General features: G+C 44.2%; 1 long non-coding RNA gene across 1 annotated transcript; it reads left to right on the top strand.

Moving 5' to 3' along the window:
* The first annotated feature begins 17,786 nt into the window (after nt 1-17,786).
* LOC311080826 lies at nt 17,787-18,885 on the top strand. The gene is made up of 6 exons (XR_014605726.1): nt 17,787-17,890; nt 18,109-18,171; nt 18,263-18,315; nt 18,431-18,471; nt 18,594-18,641; nt 18,751-18,885. It is a non-coding gene; the product is annotated as an uncharacterized lncRNA (long non-coding RNA).
* Nucleotides 18,886-19,622: the final 737 nt, after the last annotated feature.

The raw sequence follows: 19,622 nt of genomic DNA, 5'->3' as shown, positions 1-19,622 counted from the left end.
CAGCGTTCAGAATCTCGGGAACGCGAGCAGCGATTTCAGAAACACGAGCAGCAGGAAAGCAGTGACTTGTCACCTTACTTTTACCTAATGTAGCGTGTACGTGCCGAACGATGGAATCGCCGATGATCTGATCTGTTTCGCGAAGAGGGGAGAAGCGGTTTTGGGTGGATATCTCGAAAACCGGGAGGGTCGGAGAGAGTCTTCTTGGTCTAGACCTGACTCGCGTCTTCCGCTGCGGAACCATCCAGGCTTCGTGGTGGCGTGTTGGAGCCGGAGTGAACGAGATCATGGCTGATCGCGACCTCAGCGCACGGGACCGATGTTGAGAAACGCACGGAGTAGACGAGGTCGTAGTTAGCGGGTTAGTAACGTTAATCACTGATTTGTGTGCATCGGCGCGTGATGTTTCAAGAACTAAATGCCGGTCTATCAGCTCGGCTTGTCTCACTAAAAGGTTGTGGATCTGTTTCTCAACAGCTTCCAGCTCAGACTGTAGTACGTGAAGCTCAAATGTGTCCTCACCTGCACCAAAAGGTAGACTACTTACATCTGATATATTCGCCATTTTAACAGATGGACAGTAAGTTAGCAACGACGCTACCAGTGATGCTATCAATATTAATACTAATTTATGACTGAAGTCTTGGATATAATCCGTCTTTTTAGTGGTACGGGTGTAGAGTAGACGCACGATAGGCGAAAAAAAATGTTTGTTTGTAAGTGAGTGTGGAGAAGACGCGTTCAGCCGTGATCCCCAGGAGTAACCTTTAAGAGTATCCGGCGTTGGATCACTAATAGGCTTGAGACGCGTCTGCTCAACAGTCCGCGTTGTAACTATGAGGTTTGAGCAGCAGTGCTTCTCAGTGAGGAAAAGTAGAAAATGTTCGTTGAATTATAAAAATCAAGAATTATAAATCAAATCGATGGAGCTCCAAAGACAACAACGCGTTCAGACGCGACGCATGCGCATTCGTCGTAACAGACCTCAAATGGGTAGACCAAGGAAAACATCAGCAGTTGAAGACAGAAACATTGTGAGAGCTGTAAAGAAAGACCCCAAAACAACTGTTAGTGACATCAGCAACAACCTCCAGAGGGCAGGAGTGAAGGTATCACAATCTACTGTTCGCAGAAGACTTCATGAACAAAAGTACAGAGGCTACACCAGAAGATGCAAACCTCTCATTAGCAAGAAGAATAAGAAGGCCAGGCTGGAATTTGCCAAACAGTACAGAGACAAGCCTCAAACATTCTGGGGCAAAGTTTTATGGACTGATGAGACAAAGATTAACCTTTACCAAAGTGATGGAAAGGCTAAAGTTTGGAGAAAAAAGGATCTGCTCATGACCCTAAACACACAAGCTCATCTGTGAAACACGGAGGAGGTAATGTCATGGCTTGGGCTTGCATGGCTTCTTCTGGGACGGGCTCATTAATCTTCATTGATGATGTAACACATGATGGCAGTAGCAAAATGAACTCAGAAGTGTACAGAAACATTTTGTCTGCCAATTTACAGAAAGATGCAACCAAACTGATTGGGAGATCCTTCATCATGCAGCAAGACAATGACCCAAAACACAGTGCCAAAACAACAAAGGAGTTCATCAGGGGCAAGAAGTGGAAGGTTTTAGACTGGCCAAGTCAATCTCCAGACTTAAAGCCTATAGAGCATGCATTTTACCTGCTTAAAAAGAGACTGAAGGGAGCAGCCCCCCAAAACAAACAACAACCGAAAGAGGCTGCGGTGAAAGCCTGGAAAAGCATTACAAAAGAAGAATGCAAAAGTTTGGTTATGTCAATGGGTCACAGGCTTGATGCAGTTATTGTAAGCAAAGGATTTGCAACTAAATATTAAGTCTTATTCACTTTAATCTATTTTAAGTGAATCTGTTCCAATACTTTTGGTCAGATGAGCAATTGGTGGGTTCAAACAAAAAGTTATATCTTCTAAGTTGTGTATCAGATCCAGATGTAAATACCTGGAAATAAAAGCTGAAATGTTGATCTCTTGTCTCATATTCATCTTTTGATGTCAAACCCATATATTTTCAGTCTACAGGAAAAAGAAAGGAATTGGCCTCACTGTTCCAATACTTTTGGAGGGGACTGTATAAGTGCTGCTGCTAATGTTTCAAGTTTTTCATACAAGTAGTTTACCAGATAGATTATTATATGTAGGCTTAATATAGTGTAGGCTAAGCCTACCCGTATTTTAATTTTCTGTGCATAATTTATTTAGTTAAACTACATAAATGCCATTATCTGTACCATATCCCAACTGTTACAATAAAACATCAATTGAGCAATATAACATGCATTTTTATTCAGTATATAAGCAATATTTTATTAAGACACTATTGATACCGTGAGAAATTTACATTCTCAGGAAAATAGCCGCTTATCAGTTAATCGTTAATCGATCGATAAGGTCAATCAACTAATGATTAATGAATTAATCGATAATTTGCATCCCTAGTTTAAACGCTTATAAATACTCGAGCACCGCCATGTGAATGGGAGGGTGCGAGGGGCGGGTTCGCTTTCAGTATGTAAGAAAGCTGGCCGCGAGCTCAGAGAAGAGCGCAGTATAATTTTTATCTTCCGCCAGAGCCGGGATTCGAACAAGGGTCTCTGGCGTGAAAGCCTTAGATTTCGCCACAGGGGGAAATGACATAAGCTTTCAGTTAGCGTGAGCAGATAAGAGAGCGTCATGTGCGTCAAGCGGAGGGCAGGGCCGGCGTGGGCTCATATGTTTAAAACGCTCATAAATACTCGAGCCCCGCCATTTGAATGGGAGGGCGCGAGGGGCGGGTTCGCTTTCTGTAGGTAAGAAAGCTGGCCGCGAGCTCAGAGAAGAGAGCAGCATCATTTTTATCTGCCGCCAGAGCCAGGATTCGAACACGGGTCTCTGGCACGAAAGCCTAAGATTTTGCCACTGAGCCACAGGGGGAAATGACATAAGCTTTCAGTTAGCGTGAGCATATTAGAGAGCGTCATCATGTTTTGTGTCGGCGTTTGTTTGCAGGCGTGCATGTATTATAACAGGCTCATTTGCGGCAATATTGATATTTCCGTGTCTGGTTTGTGTTTCCCTGGGTTGTCCTCTAGAGGTCTCTCCCCATACTGTCAGCTCATCTTCATGAACTGCAATTCCCACAATCCTTTGTCGGCACTTATCACTATCATTGCACTCAGCTGTTCTCACTTACCTTGTCAGTATTTGTGTATTTATACCCTGCCTGTTGTATCATTCGTTCTGGTATCCTTGTATTGTGTCACCCGCTTCTCTGTGTTTCATGCCTGTTTATTTTCTGTGTTTTGGACTGCTATATGGATTTCGACCTTTGCTTGTTACTGGATTATGATACGGATTACCCTAAATAAAACTGCACTTGGACTATTGCCGTTTCGTGTGCGTGTCATGACAGAGAGAGCGGGAAGCGGGGTCGAGCCCCATAGCCAGTCGAGCCTGCAGAGTGGGGAGATCCATCTCATCACACTCAGGGCAGCCACCCTTAACGAGTGTAGCTTCTGCATGGTAACGGCCCAGACAGGAAGCGCAGAGGATCGTGCAGTTGCCACAGCACAGCCAATGACCGCGCTAGCCGCTCATCTGTGTATGCTGTGCAGCTGCACTGCGTTTTAAAAAATGTGGCTTCATATTCTCGAGAAAAGGAGTTTTCCCATAGCGTAAGCTACTTACGTAATAGGAGAGACCTCTCGAAAGGGAACTGGCTTGCTTTAGTTCAGAAAACTGGTGAAAATCATGAAGTTTAAAGTGAAAGTGAGCCAGTAAGTGGTCTTCTACTGCCCTCTGCTGAAGTGGTCTTCTACTGCCCTCTACTTTTCACATGTGCTTTTGCATTCATATTTAGACACTAAAAAATCACTTGTATAACAATAACTATTATAACACAATCATATTTTGTCAGTGTTCATGACAATTTCACTTCATTTGCACTGACACTTCACATAATTGCTAGTAATGTGGTAAATCATGGTAAATCACGCTAGAGACATGTTAAATCATAGTAAATAATACTAGAATGTGGTGTATCAGGGTAAATCATGCTAGAATCCTGGTAAATCATTCTAGAATGTGGTATATCATGGTAAATCATGGTAAACTATGCTAACAGGGTAAATCATGGTAAACCATGATAAACTATGGTAAATCATGCTAGAATGTGGTATATCATGGTAAATCATGCTAGAACATTGTAACGGTGGCAGCCCAAAATCAAATTTGACTTAATAAATTTAAATTGTTCGGGCGCCAGACAAGTAAAACTTGTCAAGTAAAAAAAAAATATATGTAATGAAGGTCAATTTCCCCGAAGATAACTCAAACCACTGTTACACAAAAAATGAAAATAAATTCCTTCAAATACCCACATTAATATAGAATAGGGGGCTTAAATGACACATTCAGAGATTGAAGGGTTTGGTCAAAAAAAATATATTTTAGGAAAACATTTTGCACACACACACACAAAAAAATTACACAAAGTTAAATTTTCACAGAGTTTGTATTTTTTCCTTTACCTCACATGACAAATGACAAAAGATGTAAGGTAAACAGACAGTAAGTAGATTGCTGTTCAAGTTCAGTTCAAGATTTCACAAACAAGCAACAACAAAATCACGAGAGTCCTTGATTCACTCTAATGTCTTAAAGTTCGTTCTTTTTTTTCCAAACTCAGTTTGTGTTCAATTTTCAACCAAAAGAAATATATTAAAAAAAACACAAAGAAAAATAAATAATTCAAACGAGTGTTTGTGTATGGGTGTGTGCGACTGTGCGTGTGCGTGTACAATGAGCGTGTATGTGTGTGTGGTGGTGGCTGCGTGAAGCAGTCTGTGTAGCGGCCGCAAATCCCGGGCCGGAGAAAGAGTTTGGAGACTTGGCGTGAGGTTAAAAGATGATGGACATCATCACTAGTACCTGAGGCAGGCGAACGAACCAGGCTGGATTGTGTTGCACCAGGCAGGCGAACGAACCATGCAGTAGAGCAATTTCTCCGTCACTTTGGCGATCGCACCCAGTCTGCCCATGCACAGAGATTCCAGCAAAGAATAGCAACGACCTTCAGGTAGCGTGTGTCCCACTCCGATAACAACCTACACGTTTGTTTTGTTTTTACTCGCTCTTCCCACTTCCGTTTCTAGCTCTCTTTTATATTCAATTTCCTCATTGGTTTCCGCCCATTAGAAAAAAAATTAAAAACTGATATGGATTTCTTCCATATCGCTACAACATGGTATTTTCCATCTATGATGTCAGTGGTTAAATGCTTGCTAAATAAAACTTGATGTCTTTTGATGCTTTTGTGCTTAAAGGCCCTAACTGCTTGAACCCTGATAAATGCTGCTTGCAGCTTTAAAGGTGCTATAAGCGATGTCGGGAGACGTAACTTCTTGTTGACATTCGAATTGTTGTCAAACAAAACGGAGGCTAGTTAGACCCTCCCTCCTCCTCATCCCGTCTCCTCCCTCCTCCCCTCCCTTCCGGCATAAAAGAAAGTCAATGTAGTCACTACAAACAAAGTTAAGTTTTACTGATACTTCATTCAATGTGTAATGTCACCCAAGTTAGATAAATGCTTTTATATATTGCAGAACAGAATGCAGAAAAAGAGAAACATTATCTTAAAATCGTTTCGCCACCTGAGGTTATAACTATAGCTCCCATACAAGGACGCAATAATAGCATGATAATGTTAGCTTCTCGTTTCCTAGTGAGCATAAACAACGGCAGCGTTGTAAACAAATTTAGTCAAAGTTGTCAATAGCATATAAATGAACATTCAAATTCATAACAAACTGTGGATGAAAACATCATTCACACAAATTGTCGCTCTACTGTGAATTTACAATAGAGATTGATCGCTAGCTGCTAGAAACATATATGTTGTATTCACCAGAGTTAACGCTGACTGCATAGTTCTAGCTAATTACATCCTTGTGTTGGTTTGGCGAACATGAACGTCAGTTTAGAAAGAAAAATGGATTTACCCACCAGTTCTGCAAAAACAGAGCAACTGAATGTCGGATTGGAATCCCTTCTGCCTGTGGAGTTCTCGCCAAAATTTTGAAGGTTTTTCCGATGTAAATTCGGTATTTCGCGCGTTTCTTATCCTTGTCCCTCTTCTTTACAATTTGTTCATCGGAACGTTGTCTCTTTTGTCGTGTCGGCCATAATTCAAACTTCCCTCTTCATGCTTCTCTCTCCTACACATCCCCTTCATGTGTACGCGCACTAACCCCCAAAACCCCAGCCTCAAATACTTCTTGCCAGTTATTGGCTGGAACACTGTTTGTTGTGTTTCGTGGTGCGGGTGAGCCCAGTTTGTTTTTGTTGCCGTTTGTGGAGCCTGTGGTGTCTAGAGAGACCGCGTTTTTTTACAGTGTGTTCAGGGGACAGGCAGCTAGCGGATAGTGAGGAGATGTTTGCTGTATGTGACAAAAAATGTTTTGGCCTAAAAAAAGCGTGGCATCGCTTATGGCGCGTTTCCACCGAGCGGTACGGTACGGTACGGTACGGGTCGGTACCCTTTTATTTGCGTTTCCACTGCCAAAAGTTGAGAATGGTACCAAAAAGCCGAACCGTACCGTACCACTTTTTGGGTACCCTTCCGTTGGGGTACCTAGCACAGTGGTACGGTACTAAAAGGTGGAGCTAGACTCACTGCAGGACGTTGATTGGTTGACAGAGAATCGTCACTTGCGCGTGCTACGAGGGGAATGACAACATAAGAAGCGCCATTTTTTTATATACAGTTTAATATAATATACTGTTACTGTGTCACGAAATGTAATTTTAAGAGTTTTTCAGGCGAGAATGTAGTTGTTTAAAGCTCTAATCTGTGGTTTATTTATAAAGATGATTTGTTTTTCCCCGGTTGTGAGATCCATGCGATCAGCGGGCGCTCGGCGCTCATGTTTCCCGGCTGGATGAGCCTTTCCTCGGCTAAGTTAGTTCTTCTGACGTTCGCCGATGACTCCGACGGTAGTGGTTAAACATGAGATATAATTCGTCTTGTGCAGACCTAACGGGCGATCTTTGGTCTCGTGAATATATAATTCGTTCCCTGTCAATCGTTTTGACTGAGGGCTAAGTTTAGTTTCATATTATAGGCTATTTGTATTTAACTTTACTGTTGTAATGTTAGACTAGCGCAGCATTTGGACATTTGACTGAATTGTTTGCTTTATTTCTTATTGTATAGCTTCTTGTACCTTTTACTTAAACTTTTATATTGGCTATTATTGATAAAACTGAAATTTTACAAAAAGAAATATGGTTTCTTGTCATTTTCTTTTTACAAGATTATCACTGATGTTTATTGCAACATTTGTACAAATGCATATATTGCCTGTAATGTGTAATTTTTTTTATTATTTAAACGAAAAGAGGTAACGTTAGGGTTGTGTTTTAAATCGTTTTGTTATAAATAGAATAACGTATAACGTGCAGTGAATAATCAATATGCGTTGCGCATGAACCACATTTGTGTCCCTATAATGTTTAATTTATTTAAATGAAAACGAAAAGAGGCAGAGTAGTGTTTTATAACATATTTCGTTTTATTGTTGCTTAAATTTGTACATACAGAGTAACAGAGATAACCGGAGTAGCAGAGCGAGCTGAGTGACGCTTTTAAGAACGCGCTGTACCATGTGCATGTAGGAGTGAGTCGCACATGGCAAGTACAAACTTTGCGTACTTAATATTGAGAAAAGCCTAATGTCGGCGCTTGTCTTCTTGTGACAAACATGTCGAGGAGCAAGAACAAGATCTGCTGTATGTCATCCATTGTAGTTTACTATGTTCTTCTTCGCGCGAAAATTACGTCGATCGAAACACCACGCCTATCAAGTAAGGGTACTGTTGGCAGTGGAAACGCTAGCCAGATCATGGTTAACAGACCCGAACCGTACCGTACTGTACCGTACCGTACTGTACTGCTCAGTGGAAACGAGCCATTAGAGCACCTTTAATTATTATTATTATTAATTAGTACAGTTTCTAGGCTGCACATGCATCGTACATACAGTGGTATGTTGAACATGTTTCCACTTACTATGTGATTAATATTTGTTAGATTTATCATTTATTAACACTGATAAAAAAAAAAAAAATCAGTTTATACAGAAATGGTGTGAAAAGATGTCTGTCTTTTTATCTTTACCTTGAAAAAGTTTATGCAAATGTTTAAATGTCTTGTGAAATTAATTGGTTTACACAATTCAAAAATGGAGTGAAAAGTTTAATTTAAAAAAGGTTTATGCACATTTTAAAATGTCTTATGATAAAAAAATAAAGTTACATGATTTGAAAATGTTAGCCTATCGGTTCATTAAGTTGAAGCTGAGGCCTATATACAGGTCTGTTTTAAAAGTTTAAAAAAAAGTTAGGTAGGTCCGTCGAACATACAAACAGTGCTCATTTGTAGGAGAGGCTTGCATGTTGTTTGTTTAAAAATATGGTTTGTCTAACCCCATTACTTTGTTCATTATTTGGCCAAATCCAAAAAGTGTTACGTTGTGCCCCGCACTCCCCTATGTTTTCTTTAAGTAGTCAAAAAAACATACATATCACATTTGTCTACTACGAAAACGGAAAAAAAAAGAAGAAAAATCCAGAAATGTTTTCCTCAAAAAACTTAATTTCTCTTTTACTGAGGAAAGAAAGACATGGATATCTTGGATGGCATTGGGGTGAGTAAATTATTAGGAAATTTTCATTTTGAGGTGAACTAATCCTTTAAGGGTTTTCTGTTAGAATGTTGTCGTTAATAACTAATGATCTTCGCATGTAAGTGAATCAGTCAATCAAAACTAACTTTAGCTGGACAATAACTTTATTCTAGAGCTGCTGTAAAGCCAAAACAATCTCTGTTACTTTCATTTCATATTATCACTGTAAAGCTGCTTTAAAACAATTAATATTGTTAAAAGCGCTATATAAATGAAGGTGACTTGACTTCCCTTGCATAGGCTTTTTTTCACTGCTGGTTTAATGTTCTAAATAACAATAGGACTTAGCCTAGATTTAATACCAGATCTCTTTGTTTTTTAAGTCTGCAAATATTTCAAATGTATTATTATGTAAATTGGTACTTAAGTAAATGGTGTGTGATTATGTGCATGAAATTCATTCAGTGACAGTAGAATACAAACAGTCTTACCGGTGTATGCTCAACATCAGTTTCATCTGAATCCTTATATCTTGACGGCGGGACTGAGGGCCTTTTCTTAGGCAGTGGGTTGTTAATTTCATCAGACTCCAACCGTAGAAATTCCTTAATTTTAGAATTAGTATGAAATCGATTGCCTGAAAAAAAAAAAGTCAAAGTTGGAGGATAGATCAGATTAAGGCACTTTACAGTAAATAAATCAATATTTAGTGCACTTAATAATTTTTGTGCATATTATTGTGTGATGGTAGTTACACAACTGTCATAACTTCACACATCATAACAGCTTCACATTATTTATTGGACCTGACACTGTAAAAAAAAAAATGCATTAGATAGGTCTACTTACTGCTCACAAACTTGATAGAGGCAGCGTACACTGGCCAGCCATGTTTTGGCTTTTTCCCTTTCTGCCATTCCACAGCAGCTGAATAGTCATCCATCGTCATCCATCTTGGTGTCATCATATTTACGTATGGCTTAGGTTTTCACCTCGCTATACATCCCATCATCCTCCCCACTGACCCATTGGACCACTGCAAACTTTCTCATCACACCTTGGGCATTAAAAGAGTTAGGCTTTTAGTGAATTTAGATTACGGCATATAAGGTTGTTTCATCAGATCTCACAAGGGAAGGTCACATTTTTGTGTCTTGTGAGTCTGATTGTAGCGTCATGGGCATCATTTTTGCTTTGTAATAACAGTTTGCCAGACACAGACATAATGCTAGGCCAGCTAAATGTCAGCTGCAGATCTGTGAAAGATCAGTAACTTACAATAGATAATTAGGGCTGTCGATTTAACGCGGTAATCTGATTAATTAACATTAGTTGTGAGAAAATAACACGATTAAATTATTTTAACTCAATTAGCCCACCCGCCCCTGACCAATAAGTTAGGTAGATTTGTGTAATTAAATAGATTCAAAACTTAATCGCTTGACAGCCCTAACGTTAGAGATAATATATAAAAAAAAGTAAATGTTGTCTAATGTTAATGGTATAATACAAATTCAACATAAACCAAAAAATACATGAATCCAGTTAACGTTACCTATACACGAAGCAAGGGCAATATCAAAGTTGTTGCTAGCTCAGATAGCTCCTAGCAAGGTAACGTATTCGGTTACCTAATGTAACCTCGGTTCTCTCTAGAAGAGGGAACGAGTATTGCATAAGTAGCTTACGCTTCGGGAAAGTTCTCTTTCTTCGAGATCTGAAGCCAAAAAATGATCCTTAATTTTGCATTTATTGTCAACGCAGTGCAGCGGCAGGCAGACCAAAGCAAGCTGTATAAGCGTGCTCATTGGCTGCCAGGCGGCAACTGCTTAAGCCTATCAGTGAGCCCGGTGTGACGTCACACCCAATGAGATGACCCACCTTCGCGCCCTCCACACCCTTCTAACCGTCAAGAAGGGTGTGGCCAGTGTGTATATATTGCGGGCTCACAGGCTGAACTCTGGTTTTCATAGTCTGAAGCGTAAAAGCTCGTGGCGCATCACGGCAGGTTACGCAATACTCGTTCCCTCTTCTAGAGAGAACCGAGGTTACATTAGGTAACCGAGTACGTTCTCTTACGAGAGGTTCTCTCGTATTGCGTAAGTAGCTTACGCTTCGGGAACCCATTGTCAACGCCGTGCGCGCCGAGCATCCAACACATGAATCCCAGGGAGACCGGGGAAAAACATAGCGTTGAAACAGGTGGCCGGTGGGGCCAACGCCTGTACCAAGCACTTCACTTCACATAAATGATAGAGCGGCATAGCCGGTCTGTATACATCAGTGTAAATGGTGTGGCCGGCAGCGCGGGCCCACACAGTGCATAAACACGTATAGGGAAAGAGAATAGAGCAGAAACACTGGTCTATTTGTGGAAAGAATCCTTCCCCTGGTGCCAACCAGAAAATTAACCAGTATGTGGACATAGTCTGCACTTATACTGATAACAGTGTAGCCTGCAGGGCGGGAACTTCCAGGTTATAAAACCTCACGAATGTAAATGGGGAGGCCCAGCCCGCCGCCATACTAATATCGTGAATAGAAATTCCGCTGGACCAGGCCCACGAAGAGGCCATGCCTCTAGTGGAGTGGGCTCTGACACCCAAAGGACACTGCAGGTGTTTGGAGGCGTAAGCTGCTGCAATCGCGTCCACTATCCACCTGGACAGGCTCTGTTTCGAGGCGGCGAGACCCTTGGTGCGTCCGCCAAAAGAAACAAAGAGCTGCTCGGACCGCCTGAAAGCGGCGGAGCGCGTGATATAAACTCTCAGCGCCCTAACAGGGCATAGGAGGTTATCACTGTCCCCGTTATCGGATAATGGCAGAGCCGAGAGGGAGATGATTTGTGCCCTAAAGGGGGTACCAATCGCTTTGGGAACATACCCGTGTCTCGGTCTGAGAATGACTTTAGAGTCATTCGGTCCGAACTCAAGACATGCAGGGCTAATAGATAGCGCGTGCAGGTCCCCCACGCGTTTTACTGAAGACAGAGCTATCAGAAAAACGGTTTTGAGCGAAAGGTACTTAGGATCCACAGATTCAAGCGGTTCAAAAGGAAAAGCCTTCAGGGCCTCCAGGACCAAGGACAGATCCCAAATAGGAACCGAGGGGGGCCGCGGGGGATTCATCCGCCTGGCTCCTCTGAGGAAACGGATAATAAGCTCATTCCTTCCGATTGCCCGGCTGTGCGTCGTCTCAGCGAACGCTGCAATAGCCGCCACATACACTTTGAGCGTGGAAGGGGACCTACCCTTTTCCAACAGCTCCTGTAGGAAGGAGAGCACTTGCGGAACCCCACATGTGCGTGGATCAAAGCTCTTAGTAGCACACCATTTAGAGAACACAGACCACTTAGACGCATAGAGCCGTCTCGTGGAGGGAGCTCTAGACTGTGTGATCGTGTTCACGACCCCTTCTGGCAGGTCAACGGATATCCGTTGATTACCCATGCATGCAGAGACCACCGCTCCGGATGGGGATGCCAGATTGACCCACCGGCTTGAGAGAGGAGATCCTTCCTCACCGGGATCGGCCATGGGGGTGAGTGCGACAGCCTCACCAGCTCTGGGTACCAAATCTGGTTCTCCCAGCGCGGGGCTATAAGGAGCACTGGGTGCTGTGTTTCCCTGATCCTTGTTAAAACCTGAGGTAACAGGGAGATCGGGGGAAAAGCGTACAGCGGGAGGCTGGGCCAGGTCTGGGACAGCGCGTCCTCGCTTTTCGAGAAAAATATCGGGCAGTGAGCGTTGTCTTTCGACGCAAAAAGGTCGACCTCCGCCCTGCCGAATAGGTGCCAGAGGAGCTGGACTGTCTGAGGATGCAGGGACCAATCTCCCGGGGGAATGATGTCCCTGGACAGTCTGTCTGGTCCCACATTCAAGTGGCCCGGCACGTGCGCGGCTCTCAGCGAGCGCAACGAGCGGTGAGCCCACACGAGAAGGCGTTCTGTCAGTTTGCACAGGCTCTTGGATCTGACACCGCCCTGTCGGTTCACATAGGATACCACTGACATGTTGTCCGAGCGGACTAACACATGGTGATCCCGTTTGAATGGGAGGAAGCGCTTGAGAGCGTTCTCGACCGCTATCATCTCCAAACAATTTATGTGGAGGCATTTCTCCTGGTCCGACCACAGGCCAAATGCCGGCTTGCCCTCAAAAAGAGCGCCCCAACCTGAGGTGGAAGCGTCCGTCGAGATAACTTTGCGGCGCGAGACGGCTCCCATTGTCACTCCCCGCTGGTACCAGTCGGCCACTAACCAGGGCTTCAGTGCTGAAACTCTGATTCGAATGCCGCCGGAAGCCCAGGCTCTGTGAGGCACTCGGGCGTTCAACCAGCGTTGAAGCGGGCGCATACGCAATAGACCCAGCTGAAGCACTGCTGCAGCTGAGGCCATGCAACCCAGCATCCTCTGAAATGTCTTTAGAGGAGCGGTGCTGCCCGACCGGAAGGAAGCGGCCAGGCGTCGAATGCAGCGCGCACGCTGTGTCGACAGACGGGCCGTCATTGCCACAGAGTCCAGTTCCAAACCCAGAAAGGAGGTTGAACGACTGGGCACCAATGAGCTCTTGGTCCAGTTGACCGTAAGCCCCAGGCTTTCCAGGTGGCTGAGGAGCACTGTTCTGTGAGCGATGAGCTCGGCCTCTGACTGTGCTAGAATCAGCCAATTGTCCAAATAATTCAAAATCCGCATTCCCCGACCTCTCAGGGGAGCGAGAGCCGTGTCCATGCACTTCGTGAATGTACGGGGTGCTAGAGACAGGCCGAATGGTAGGACGGTGTATTGATATACCTGACCGTCGAAGGCGAATCTCAAGAATGGCCTGTGACGGGGTAATATCTGGATCTGAAAGTATGCGTCTTTTAGATCGAGAGAGATAAACCAGTCCCTCGGGGGAATTTGCGCGAGGATCTGCCTGGTTGTGAGCATTTTGAACGGTCTTCGCATGAGAGCTTTGTTCAAATATCTCAGATCCAAAATCGGTCTGAGAGCTCCGTCCTTCTTGGGAACGAGGAAATAACGGCTGTAAAAGCCCGACTCGCTCATAGAAGGGGGAACCGGTTCTATAGCCCCTTTGCACAGAAGTGTCGCTATTTCTGCTCGAAGCAGATGTGCTACTTCCCCATTCACTCTCGTCTCGGTACGCGCCTGAAAGCGCTGGGGCGGCGAGCGAACTGCAGAGTATAGCCCTGTTTTACTGTGTTTAGCACCCATTCTGATGCACCTGGGATAGCCTCCCACGCTTCTGCGTGTGCAGCCAGGGGCAGGATGGCCTCCGGGCTCTGATCGCCACGTATCGCGGGCTCGAGAGCTCGAAACGGAGAGGCGGGTGCAGCGCGCGCGCTCTCTGTGCTTAGACACGGCGGATCGCACACAGCGATAACTGGCCGTTTTACACGTGGTGTCCCGGTGGCTTTGGACGGGGAACATACAGCGTGAGGCGCGACGCGCGAGGGCGGCGTCGGGGGCGAAATGTTCGTTAGTATGTGTGAGCGCAGGGGAGCAGGCACAGCATCTATATTTAGAACATGACCGGTTGTGAATGGCCGTGTGACAGAGCGGGCAGTGAGTAGACGGGGGCACCGTGAGGTGGACACGTGACCTACTTTCAACACTCGAGCGGATTCTACTCGCTTTATGAGAGTGGGCTCTGTGAGAGACACGGGATTTATAGTGCTTGTGTGCAGAGGTGAACACAGAAACGTGGGCACATTCACTGCATTTGAAACACATGCGGCGCGAGCCGTGCAACCAGACATTATGCTCTTTTTGAGATTTCTCTGGGTCGCCGTGAAAACGGCGGTTGTATGCAGGCGAGAGGGTGAGATTACCGGCTCGTTGGCTGCGAAATGAGTGTCCGCAGTAACCGTGGCAACGGGGACTGACAGGACATGAAGCTTTAACGGTGGTCCGGACGCAGCGGGACACAGCCGTCGCTTCTTTCCTCGGGCTAGGAGGTCTTAGCGGGCTCCGGTTTCACCGTAATCCTCTGCCGGGGTCCCCGGGGAGGAGGCGGGCTGTTTCGGCTGGAAGAGCGCGATCTAGGGCGGCCGCCCTGTCGTCGCTGCGATGACGGAGGTCGAGCTGGACGCTGGGTGGAACTTTGCGCAGGCTGGTCGCGAGGACGGCGTGCAGCAGAGCTAGAGCGTCGAGGCAGGAAGAGATTCATAGCCTGTGTAGTCTTCTGTACCTCCGAAAAACGGTCAACGATCCCGCTAACCGCTGGGCCGAACAGACCGGTGGGAGAGAGAGGGGCGTTGAGAAACACCGCGCGCTCAGACTCTCTCATGTCGGCGAGCGTCAACCAGAGATGCCTCTCTGTAACGGTCAGAGAAGCCATGCACCGTCCGATGGCCTGGGCAGCGGATTTCGTAGCGCGAAGGGACAGGTCCGTCGCGCTTCTCAGATCCGTAATGGAAGCAGATTCCAGACCTTTCTCGTCCATATCACGGAGGAGATTGGCCTGGAGAATCTGCAGCACGGCCATGGAGTGAAGGACAGAAGCAGCTTGACCGGCGGCGGAGAAAGCGCGGCCGACAAGGGCTGATGTGGTCCTGCAGGGCTTAGACGGGAGGGCAGCCTTTGAGCGCCAACGAGAAGGCGGGCAAAGGTGCGCTGCTACCGCCTCTTCCACAGGGGGAATGGCATTATACCCCTTCTCAGCGGCGCCGTCAACCTGTGAGAGCGTCGATGAAGCGTGTGAAGAGACCCTCGCGGAAACCGGTGCATTCCACGACTTAGAAAGCTCGCTGTGGAGCTCAGGCAGGAAAGGCGTGGTTCTGGAAGCTGGCGATCGGTGGCGGCGATGGAGAAAGCAGCCGTCGAGCCTGTTTGGTGCTGGCTCCTTAGGAGGAGACCACTCGAGGCCTAACTGGTCAACAGCCCGGGTAAGGAGGCGCAAAAGCTCCGCGTCCTCGCCCGCTCGAGAACGGCCAGAATCCTGGACTGTAGAGGAGGCGGTGGACCAGTCCTCGCTGTCAGACGCCAGGATGGAGCAGCTGTCAGCGGCGCGTCCATCAGACTCATCCGCCTCGTCCCCTGAAACGGCGGCGGCGCGGGCGAGAGCCGGCGGTTGAGCGGCCGGGAGGGGGGGGCGGAGAGGGCGAGAGAGAAGCTCGAGGGAGAGGTTCCGGCGAGCTTCTGAATGCCGCATCGGTCTCCGGTGGTCGCTGCGAGCGGCGCTTTTTCTTGCGCGGCCCAACAGGGACATGCGGAGCGACAGCCTGGTCAAAAACCTCAAGTCGAGCCCGCAGGGTCGACATTGAGAGTTCTTCGCACTCGGGGCAGCCGCCCGTAGAGAGTGCGGCGGCGGCGTGATCGCGGCCCAGGCAGAGAGCGCAGATGAGATGGCGGTCTCCGTTGCTGAGCGGGGCGCGGCACGAACCGCAGGAGAAACGAGGCATTTTGATAAAAACGCCTCGCGCTCTTTTAGAAGAGAAAGTGCGTGTCGGAGGGCACAGAATAACACAGAATAAGCAGAGAAAAAAAGGATATGTCGCCGGATAGCGTAGCAGGCACGGATGGCTGAAGGCGGCGAAGGTGGCCGGCTTCCTCAGGCGCTGTCCTAGGCTTGCTGGTCGCTGGTTTCAACGCCGGTGGCTTCTCAAGATCCAGCGATGCGAAGAGCTTCGCTGAAGACCAGAGTTCAGCCTGTGAGCCCGCAATATATACACACTGGCCACACCCTTCTTGACGGTTAGAAGGGTGTGGAGGGCGCGAAGCGGTGTGACGTCACACCGGGCTCACTGATAGGCTTAAGCAGTTGCCGCCTGGCAGCCAATGAGCACGCTTATACAGCTTGCTTTGGTCTGCCTGCCGCTGCACTGCGTTGACAATAAATGCAAAATTAAGGATCATTTTTTGGCTTCAGATCTCGAAGAAAGAGAGTTTTACCGCTCTCTGGGTGCTTAAATTAGTCAGTGATCTGGATTTCTATTGGATCCCACGCAGCAGTTAAAACATCAACCAATCGGCGTATTTTATGGTCATATGGACCTAATTCACTTGCCTACATGTGGGTATGTGTTCAGAAAATAGGCTACTTTTATATTATGCAAAATGCCGAAACGAAAATTGTATTGCTTTAACAGTTGCCAAGGAGAAGAAAGAATGATTCCTTGTCGTACCCGGACCAGGTGGAAAAGAAGGTAAAACTTGTTTTTCCAGCAAAGTTTTGGCCCTAGAAATGTGTGTATTAAATATGATACTCTATAATATATTCATAAATAGGCATTATGCTTATTGTTTAACATAATTTTACAAATAATGTTTAGTTTATGTTAAGTTATAGTTTTAAGGTTTTACGAATTTGATTAAAATGTTGTAACAGGCATTGCCAAACAATTATTCTTTTTCCAATTAATTTATACCCCCAAAAGGGCGACGTATCCTGGGTGATAAAAACATTTACAGACAGATTATGAAAAAAAGTAAAAATGTAATTCATAAAATTCAGTCATAAACAAAAAAGCTAACGCTTAACAACAACTTTTTAAACATGTGAGTCCCCTTCAAAAATTGTAAATATGTAAAATATATTGACTTTAACTGAAGGCGAGCAGATTTCCCACTACAGGTGGTCATGTTGTTTTTAAATGTTGCCCGTGAGCTGAACAAAGAATGTATGAAGGAAGTCACCATATCTAAATATTCACAACAAACACCCCTTCAACATGAAACCAAGAAATGAGACCAATGCTTTCACTGCTCGCCATAGCGTCTATGTTAGTATTCCTCAGCAGGATATGTCGCCCATTTTAGGTTTACAGGCATTCTATAAATTAGCAGCCTGGCATTAGTAATGTCAGTAAAATATTATGCATGGCTAATAATTTTATGTCATAATATATTCATCTGTAGCCTATGGAGATGGCTTCCAATTCAAGACACCAAAATAAATCTAAGCACAACAGCAATGCTAAAATATAAATTATTATTCTGTCTGTAAAAGTGAAAGGAGCATACAGGTAAATGGTGGGTTGGGTTGTGAACACTAGCCTTATTCTGATTATCATTCTCAGGGGTTGTGACTCAAAAAAGGTTGAGAACCACAGATCTAGACTAACGATAAGTAGTGTAGAGTTGTAAAGCTGTCTCTCTTGTAATGTTGTGTCTGAAACTGTCAGGAAAATCGAAAAATGTCTACATGACTTGGAGGAGGGAAATTTCCAGAGTGCCACTAATGATGTAAGTACTAAGTCAAAAAATAAATCAGACATTTACAAATGAAAAGTGAGGCTACAATAAAAAAAATGGGGGGAATTGTAAATTGATATACGTTTTATTAGGCACAATTCAATTTAAGAGTTTCTCATCTTTTGAAAAGAAATGTCAACTTTATCCGCATTTAAATGGACTGTCCTGTTGTCTCCCTCTTTTGTATATTTCCTTCTGCCCTATATTAGGATGATGTTTCGCACTCACCAAAGGGGACTGAAGAATCCGCCCCCACAGATATAGGTCTACAGGTAGACATTTTTGGAGTAAACATTGATACATTGATATAGGCCTATTATTTTTTTCTTTCACATAAATGAATAATGTTGTCTCCTCTTTCAGGACAATATATTATTACAAGCAGAGACCACGAGAGACCATCCATAGAAAAACAGGTGAGGAAAAGTTTTGTTTAAATGTCCTCCAGCTGTCAGTAAGGCATATGGATACTGAGGATGACCAAAGGCTATTCTTTTGATTTTCATGAGTTGATGTATTGCTTTCTTTTAGGAAATGTCACACCTCCCCGAAAGGAAACATGTAAGATTCATGTAAGAATGTAAGATTTCTTCCTTTGAAAATAACCAACTCTTAATACTTCAATTTGTTTTTTTTTTAATTAACATTCTCTTTCACATACACATTTATTAGTTCATTTTGTCCCCTCATCCAGGTCAATCTACCGCTGAGGACAGGGCAGGCTATGTCCAAAGAAATACAGGTAAACATGGCCTATTTTTTTTTTTTAGTTCAGTTTCTATTAATTTTTATTGCTATATTTACTATTGATAGTTCAAATTATATATATTAAAAAGTATTGATCTTTTTAGGATGACAGCCCTATGTCACATTCACCAGAGACTGCAGAAGAGGGAACCTTTTCAGAAATACTGGTAAATAATAAATTTACCCCAGACTATATGTAAATAAGGAATGTTGTATGTCATTTTGGTTTACATTGTGTTGCGTACATGTGTATAACAATTGTCCCTAAATGTGTAGAGACAGCTGAATTTGAGATCAGATGCTTAAATCAGTACGTAGCATAATGCATTGTTGATATGGCAAACAGTTTTGATTTTTGACATTGACACAATGACATTGTGAGGCCGTGTATTTACATAAACTGTGAACTGTCTGCGTCTGTTGTTTGTGAACCAATCAGAACATATTATTGCAAATGAACAATGTTGAGTCAAATATGTTTCAAGAACAGTGATTAAAATGTTTAAAATTGGCTGAAATAAATTGTTGTATATGTGACATGAACTCTGGTGGTGATATGCATAAGAATCACTTCACATTTTGGAAAGTTTTATGTTTGTAGGTTAAGAATGGAACAGTTGTATACTAAACTTAGAAATTTAGTACTAAAGTTTAGAGAAATTGTGACAAATGAAAATAAAATCTGGTAATGCAGGATTTAAAATGAAAATTATTGATATATGAAATATGCAACTGTATCTTGTAGAATACACTAATAAATAATTTTCGAATTAAAATGTGTGCTTAAGCACAAGCAGCAATTGTGTGTGTAGTTTAAATGTGTTTCATCTAAGGTTGATTATAAGGTTGATTATACAGTATATGACCATGTTTGATTATAGGGGCTCAACTTAGGACAAGACAAGAGAATGAGTAAAGTACAGCCCTATACAGCCTTATACTGCTAAACTGCACTGTGTTTTATACATAATAATAT

The sequence above is a fragment of the Abramis brama genome, assembly GCF_963993115.1.
Source record: "Abramis brama genome assembly, chromosome: 4".
Taxonomy (NCBI): domain Eukaryota; kingdom Metazoa; phylum Chordata; class Actinopteri; order Cypriniformes; family Leuciscidae; genus Abramis; species Abramis brama.
The sequence above is the reverse complement of the archived record's forward strand: the minus strand, read 5'-3'. Positions and strand labels throughout refer to the sequence as shown.